At 36.2% G+C, this 8,219-nt stretch overlaps 2 long non-coding RNA genes across 2 annotated transcripts; both read left to right on the top strand.

The window, feature by feature from the left end:
• LOC148632164 (uncharacterized) lies at positions 1–2,307 on the top strand. The gene is made up of 5 exons (XR_015934470.1): positions 1–154; positions 1,212–1,311; positions 1,450–1,511; positions 1,923–2,019; positions 2,231–2,307. It is a non-coding gene; the product is annotated as an uncharacterized LOC148632164 (long non-coding RNA).
• A 3,598-nt stretch (positions 2,308–5,905) lies between these two features.
• On the top strand, positions 5,906–7,851 carry LOC148632163 (uncharacterized). Its single transcript, XR_015934446.1, has 4 exons — positions 5,906–5,980; positions 7,038–7,137; positions 7,276–7,337; positions 7,749–7,851. It is a non-coding gene; the product is annotated as an uncharacterized LOC148632163 (long non-coding RNA).
• Positions 7,852–8,219: the final 368 nt, after the last annotated feature.

Here is an 8,219-nt window from a genome sequence, read left to right as displayed (position 1 = left end):
GTTTCTATTGATGTCAAGTGGCAAATGTTGACTGGTGATGTTATGTGAATCTTAGGAAATGGTCATTTTTCAATCGAGTCTATGTTTCTCAGAATTTGAGACAGAGAGGTCAATCTCTGCAATCCGAGCTGAGGGCATTTCTTGGAATGGAAAGGTAAGAGCAACTTGTTCTTTGATATTCTCTTAAGACTCTTCGCCAGATTTAACGCTGAAAAATGTAAATAATAATAGCAAACATTATTTTATATAGTGCCTTGAAAGGTGGCCTCTTTACAGAATGACAAAACCAACTACAATAAATAATACACAAGATATGCATGATGACAATACACAGTTAGAGGAGACAGTAGATGGTCATTGTCAGTGTATTCTGAAGGTAGTTTTCCAATTTTTTGGAACGGGGTAAAAGAGGCCACCTCTACTAGAATCTTTGTCCTAACCAAAAATGTAACAAAGTATAATAATAATATTAAAAATAATAATGATAAACTTTATCTATAGAGCACCTTTCATACAAATAGTGCTTTGGTGCTTTAAAAACCAAGCGTAAAAATAAAATATTTAAATTGAGAGATATACTTTCAGTTGTAAAGGAAAATACAGCAATACAGTAAAGCAACATACATGTCAATTAAATAAATAAAAATTAGGAAAGTCGTAATAAAATAAGAACAATTAAAGAGAACTAAAAAAAGAAACAGAAATAGAAAGAACAAAGAACCACTTTAACTAAAAGCAACATTTTCAAATGTTTTTTAAAACAATGTACCGAGCTTGACTGCCTAATAAAAAGTGGAAGTGAGTTTCATAATTTGGAAGCATAAAAACAAAAAGCAGCCTCTCCACTCTTTCTGCATTTCACATGTGGTATTTGCAGTAGGCCAGTATGTGCAGATCTCAGGTCACGTATAGGAACATATGAAGACAGACATTCAGTAAGGTACAGACGTGCTAGGTCACTTAAAGCTTTAAAAACAAGTAAAAGAACTTTCAAATTTATCCTAGATAATACAGGTGACCAGTGAAGTTTTTTCAAAACAGGAATGATATTCTCTTTCTTGTATTTGTTAGGATCTGTGCTACTGCATTTCGAACAAGTAGTAAGGGATTTATTGTTTTCTTGGGAAGCCCACAAAACAGAGCATTATAATCATATCCACATCAATGTGAGCAATGGAGAAGTCAAATTAACGTGTCTAAATATCATCTAGTTCTATCCCAGGGAAGAGGGCTGTTGCCTACACAGACGACAAGACACAAAACGCTCAACTGTGCAAAACACGCATAAGGACATCAGTCAGGAGGAACAAGGTAAAGTGTTTTTTCTTCTTCACCATGGTCATGTAGTTTCACTCCAAGCACTGTCATATGAAATAACTGTGGAAACGACCTCCCCAACGTTTTGGGTTGTTGCATTTTGCTTCAATGAATTTTAACCTTTTCTTTTAGACATCAAGAGGAAGGACACATTCACCCTTGGTAGAGATTCAGTTGTTCTATGAGATGTCAAGGTGAGAATTAACCACTTCAGGGATAAGTCAATCCACATGACTGAAAAAGGGGCAATGAACAGGATATGGGGATTTTGCTAGTTATAAAGTACAATAATCATCATTACATGATCTAAGACTACTGAAGTATAAGCTGTGTCCCTGACTGATTAATTAGCAAATTCATCTTTGTAGAGTGCAGCTACTATCTATTCAGTGGCATTTCCTTAAAACAATTGTATTCCCACATTCTGAATATGGAGTGAGATCATGTAGAGAATGTTGGACTTGTAATAACTAATTGAAGGATAATAATAATCAACGAAAGTGCTTAAAAGTATCAACAAATGCCTTCAAAGTACTTGACACGTACTTTGCTTTCAAAAGTGAAACATAATTAATGCTTACGTAAGATTTCTCTTGACTTCTCAGGAGTATACTAACTCCAAGGACAAGTAACATCACAAACCATTATTTAAGTGCTGATGTTGGAGCTGCAATACTACTACCAAGACAAAAAATGATACAGGTAACACTGCTTTCAGATTTCTAAGAAATGCTAAAATAGTATGTTTACAGAGCATTCAGAGTTGAGAATATGACAAGTTCCTACCATCTCAAACACTGCCAATCTAGAACAAAAAGAAAGTACTTGAACGCCTGCAGTAATCGAACACAAACCAGAACATATCAGTGCATGACAAGGAAATGTAGTCACAAAATGATTCTGCCCTTTCAAGTCCCAAAAAGGACCGAGGAACTTACCGGAGGCGATACCTGGATTTCAAACAGAGTCCAATGTAGCCACTGTAGGGGAGAAGATCACAGAGAGCTCTTCTCAGATTGCTCAGAGTCAGCCCCAGCACCCTGTCCTGACTGAAGCAGACAAAGTGGTCAAACAGGTAGGTAGAAATGAGTAAGGAACAGAGAGTATGGTTATTGTTGCATTGTTTTGTTCGTCTGTCAAAGAAAAGAGTGCTTCTGACTTTTGTCAATGTTCATCTTTATTTTAGGAGAAGAACAAACGGTGGTATCACACTTTGCTCAAGTGTATGATACCATGTGTGTACAGCAGACATCACCAAAGGAACAGGAGACACCTGAGTAGAGAACAAGAACATGAAAAGACTGATGAAAAAAAGCACCAGGAGAAATCCATTGAATATGCACAACCTCGTCCAGTATTTCAATGAAAAGTTTCAGTGTTGTTTTTAGTGTCGTCGTATTGCATACATTTAAAACAATGTGTCTTGTTTAATGAACAATTTCATTTACTTTAGTAAAAAGTGTTGTTTACTGTAGTCCTAGCATGGATGCAATTGTTAGAAAAAACTTGAATGAAAAACTGAATGTTTCATACAATATGGGTTTGTGTTAACCCACACACCTAAGTGAATTTGTTTGATTACGTTTACAAGACATAACACATAGTTCAGTTGAGTGTGAAAGGGAACAACAGAGAAAGTCACAAACAAAACATTTGTGAAGGACTTGATGAATGTTTTTTCTTTAGAAATGACAAAAAATAAAGAATTTTTCAACAAGATGTCTTTCTATAGCGAGTTTCATTTGAGATAGTCTTTTCTTAGAAGTGCAAGAGTGGTATTCCCTACAACTTATTCCCCAATTTGATCATTCTCAGAAATTAGGAGACGGAAACCACACCTACTGTAATATTAGACCTTGTAACAAGGCAACTAGGTTTCAATGGCTTAAAAGGTGCAGAAAGAGGCTCATGTATAATGACCTCCAGTGTCCCACAGGTTTCCCAAATCATTTCTTAGAGTATGGAAAAAGAGGAAATAAAGTGTCTACAGAAAGCGTATACCCCCTTGAACTTTGTTCAGTTTGTTGCGCCAGTGCCAGAGTTTCATGCAATTAAATGAGGACCTCTTTCTCACACCACATATGTTATACTTTCAAAGGGAAAAAAGGAAATATTACAATTGTATACATTTTCACCCACATGTTAATATTTGGTAGAAGCCCTTTTCACAGCAATTTCAGCTGTGAGTCTGTTGGTAATGGGCTCCACCACCTCTGAACCAACAAGATTTGATAATATTTGAGAATTTCAGAAGTCTGTCTGGTTTAGCTGAAGAATCAGCTAAGGTAAGTTTCAGGAAGAGCATCTGATTTCTTTCAATAAAGCAGAACAGAGAAAAAACACACAATACAAAATCATGAGAATTTGTATCCATATGACACTTTGACTCGAATACTTTTATCAGACCTACACAGAGTATATACTGTACACACTTTTTCAGCCCAGGTTTATACATTTGGTACATTTGGAACTGCCATTTGTAGGTGTTTTTGTGTCTTAGCTCAACACTGTGAAACCTGTAGTTACAAACATGGAGGATGAAGACATGAAGACATATATTGTACCTCTGACCGGCCTACCTTCCAAGAGGTGAAAGATGAAACTTTTCCTTTATCGTCAACTCAGTGAATGTCTTTAAACTTTCGAAAACTGTAACAAAGAATAAGTTAAAAAACTTATTTTCATTGGACCCACAGAAAAGTCAAAGTTGTCCATAGAAATGCCCATCTAAATCAGAAATCTACAGCACAAAGGCAGTGGCCTTTCGGGACATAAAAATGAAATCAGACTTTACTCAGACGAATTGCCCTTGGTCACGGACATCTTGCTATCAGTCACTACAAAGATGTTTTCTCTCGTGCCATGGCTTGCCTGACTTGCTTCTTCTGCTGGATGGCTTCTGGTCGCTGGTCAGGATCGACAGCCAGCATGTCCTGGAGCAGTGTCCTTAGCTCCGTGCTTATGGCTCTATTTACTTTCAGGGGGATGTGGAACTGCAGCCAGGGGTTCTCATCCAGGGCCTCTCCAACAGGCCCTGACAGACATATGCTCCTGTATCGGAAACACACTTTAGTTCAATTCTAAAATATTTCTCATAGGACTGAAGGAACCTTTGCCTGTTAAGAGTTAACAATTAGGTCCTCAAGAACTGTTTTACGGTTTTCTACACTCCTGGCTGGCCAAGGTCTCTTTAAGGTCTCTTAAGTGGAGGTGTAACTCATGTATCCTACATGTGATTTAGCAACATGAAAGGGAATAGCTTCTTATCGGATTATGGTCTTGGTTAACTGCCTAAGGCTGACCTAAGTGCCTAACTTTCTGACTTTCTTTATACCTTATATGTTAAGAAGCTTCTTCTGACCAATCAGAAATGTATGCTTTATGTATGAACATTTTGCTCATCAAAGTGAGTGAGAGACAAGGTTAACAGAAATTAGCCACGGCAGTAAATGACAGCATATTTTTGGGTTCTTAAATGGTCTCTACCTGGCACACCTGCAGTGCAAACTGACACACACTGTTTAGAGAAACAGCTACTCTATTACTAATATTAATGAAACATTTCTTATTCTATGGAACAAAAACAAACAGTAAAACTAAAACACAGATCTCTTAGCTTCCTATTTCATGAACCAGATGACTGAATGACCAAGCCTAACTAGTAGCCAGAACCCCAGTTAACCCTCCGTAACACAAACTTTAACCACACGACAGGAACTCTTTCAAACTGAGTGAAAATCATAAATGGATCCATAACTTTACATCAATTTACTATGTTGTGCCAATACCTGCATTTACATTTAGAACGAATGATGTCATAGAACCAGCATCACACCAGTTCCAGGTGTCTCCAAGGAGACAGCAGAACTTCAGTTGTGTTTGCTAAAATACACACTTTGAAACATACTGTAACACTTAGTTAACATGTCTGGTTTAGTTGAAGAATCGGCTAAGGTCAGTTTCAGGGTTTAATGGTGGGATGGCACCTGTGCTTTTTTCCCCCAACCGCTAGAATATGATTCGCACCAAACCCAAAAGAAATACTGCACAGTTCAGGAACTTCATCAACCTAGCAACTGTAAAATAAGCTTACAAACAACTGAATTGAAATGCCAAAAAGTTCAGAGAAAGGCACAAACTATGTTTACTTGGGGTTTACAAAATTAAAGCTAACTAAAACTGTAATGATAAACAATCATGCTGCCAATGGACAGAGAAATATCATGTTTTTTGAATAATGTATTATTTGTTACATAGGAACCCAGTATAAGGGAATCCCTTGCGATCCTGTCTGCAGAGATAAAGGTAAGTATTGTTTTCTCTTTAGCTCTGTCACTCCAAGAAATATAATGAACATAAATATATTTGCCAATCTTTTCATAGTAATCCAAACAACTCTGCATGTATCTGACATTTGTAATATTTATCTACCGCAGTATAACTCTTCTGGCAAGGCGATTGGTATTGTACCTTGAAAGAAAACTGATTGGAAATGTCATGTACTCTATGGTTTCTATTGATGTCAAGTGGCAAATGTTGACTGGTGATGTTATGTGAATCTTAGGAAATGGTCATTTTTCAATCGAGTCTATGTTTCTCAGAATTTGAGACAGAGAGGTCAATCTCTGCAATCCGAGCTGAGGGCATTTCTTGGAATGGAAAGGTAAGAGCAACTTGTTCTTTGATATTCTCTTAAGACTCTTCGCCAGATTTAACGCTGAAAAATGTAAATAATAATAACAAACATTATTTTATATAGTGCCTTGAAAGGTGGCCTCTTTACAGAATGACAAAACCAACTACAATAAATAATACACAAGATATGCATGATGACAATACACAGTTAGAGGAGACAGTAGATGGTCATTGTCAGTGTATTCTGAAGGTAGTTTTCCAATTTTTTGGAACGGGGTAAAAGAGGCCACCTCTACTAGAATCTTTGTCCTAACCAAAAATGTAACAAAGTATAATAATAATATTAAAAATAATAATGATAAACTTTATCTATAGAGCACCTTTCATACAAATAGTGCTTTGGTGCTTTAAAAACCAAACGTAAAAATAAAATATTAAAATTGAGAGATATACTTTTAGTTGTAAAGGAAAATACAGCAATACAGTAAAGCAACATACATGTCAATTAAATAAATAAAAATTAGGAAAGTCGTAATAAAATAAGAACAATTAAAGAGAACTAAAAAAAGAAACAGAAATAGAAAGAACAAAGAACCACTTTAACTAAAAGCAACATTTTCAAATGTTTTTTAAAACAATGTACCGAGCTTGACTGCCTAATAAAAAGTGGAAGTGAGTTTCATAATTTGGAAGCATAAAAACAAAAAGCAGCCTCTCCACTCTTTCTGCATTTCACATGTGGTATTTGCAGTAGGCCAGTATGTGCAGATCTCAGGTCACGTATAGGAACATATGAAGACAGACATTCAGTAAGGTACAGACGTGCTAGGTCGCTTAAAGCTTTAAAAACAAGTAAAAGAACTTTCAAATTTATCCTAGATAATACAGGTGACCAGTGAAGTTTTTTCAAAACAGGAATGATATTCTCTTTCTTGTATTTGTTAGGATCTGTGCTACTGCATTTCGAACAAGTAGTAAGGGATTTATTGTTTTCTTGGGAAGCCCACAAAACAGAGCATTATAATCATATCCACATCAATGTGAGCAATGGAGAAGTCAAATTAACGTGTCTAAATATCATCTAGTTCTATCCCAGGGAAGAGGGCTGTTGCCTACACAGACGACAAGACACAAAACGCTCAACTGTGCAAAACACGCATAAGGACATCAGTCAGGAGGAACAAGGTAAAGTGTTTTTTCTTCTTCACCATGGTCATGTAGTTTCACTCCAAGCACTGTCATATGAAATAACTGTGGAAACGACCTCCCCAACGTTTTGGGTTGTTGCATTTTGCTTCAATGAATTTTAACCTTTTCTTTTAGACATCAAGAGGAAGGACACATTCACCCTTGGTAGAGATTCAGTTGTTCTATGAGATGTCAAGGTGAGAATTAACCACTTCAGGGATAAGTCAATCCACATAACTGAAAAAGGGGCAATGAACAGGATATGGGGATTTTGCTAGTTATAAAGTACAATAATCATCATTACATGATCTAAGACTACTGAAGTATAAGCTGTGTCCCTGACTGATTAATTAGCAAATTCATCTTTGTAGAGTGCAGCTACTATCTATTCAGTGGCATTTCCTTAAAACAATTGTATTCCCACATTCTGAATATGGAGTGAGATCATGTAGAGAATGTTGGACTTGTAATAACTAATTGAAGGATAATAATAATCAACGAAAGTGCTTAAAAGTATCAACAAATGCCTTCAAAGTACTTGACACGTACTTTGCTTTCAAAACTGAAACATAATTAATGCTTACGTAAGATTTCTCTTGACTTCTCAGGAGTATACTAACTCCAAGGACAAGTAACATCACAAACCATTATTTAAGTGCTGATGTTGGAGCTGCAATACTACTACCAAGACAAAAAATGATACAGGTAACACTGCTTTCAGATTTCTAAGAAATGCTAAAATAGTATGTTTACAGAGCATTCAGAGTTGAGAATATGACAAGTTCCTACCATCTCAAACACTGCCAATCTAGAACAAAAAGGACTGGGCTCCATTGGCAAATGAGATATGAGCTTTGTTTCCCAGGTATCTGGAAAAGGCAAAAATGGCAAATAAATGATATCCTGCACAGTCTAGTATGGTCTAATATAAAAGAATAAAAAAAAACAATTCAGGAAATACACAACTTTTTAATATTAAACCTAATGGTGTTGAATGCTGCATGCTGACTCAGTAGGAGACAGATCCTAAACATAAACATTATAATAAACATTTGTTTCTCAAATAACATTCTCAATGT

The sequence above is a fragment of the Lepisosteus platostomus genome, unplaced genomic scaffold (genome assembly GCF_059453375.1).
Source record: "Lepisosteus platostomus isolate fLepPlt1 unplaced genomic scaffold, fLepPlt1.hap1 Scaffold_65_H1, whole genome shotgun sequence".
In the NCBI taxonomy this organism is placed as follows: Eukaryota; Metazoa; Chordata; class Actinopteri; order Semionotiformes; family Lepisosteidae; genus Lepisosteus; species Lepisosteus platostomus.
This window is presented reverse-complemented; position numbering and strand designations above follow the sequence as displayed.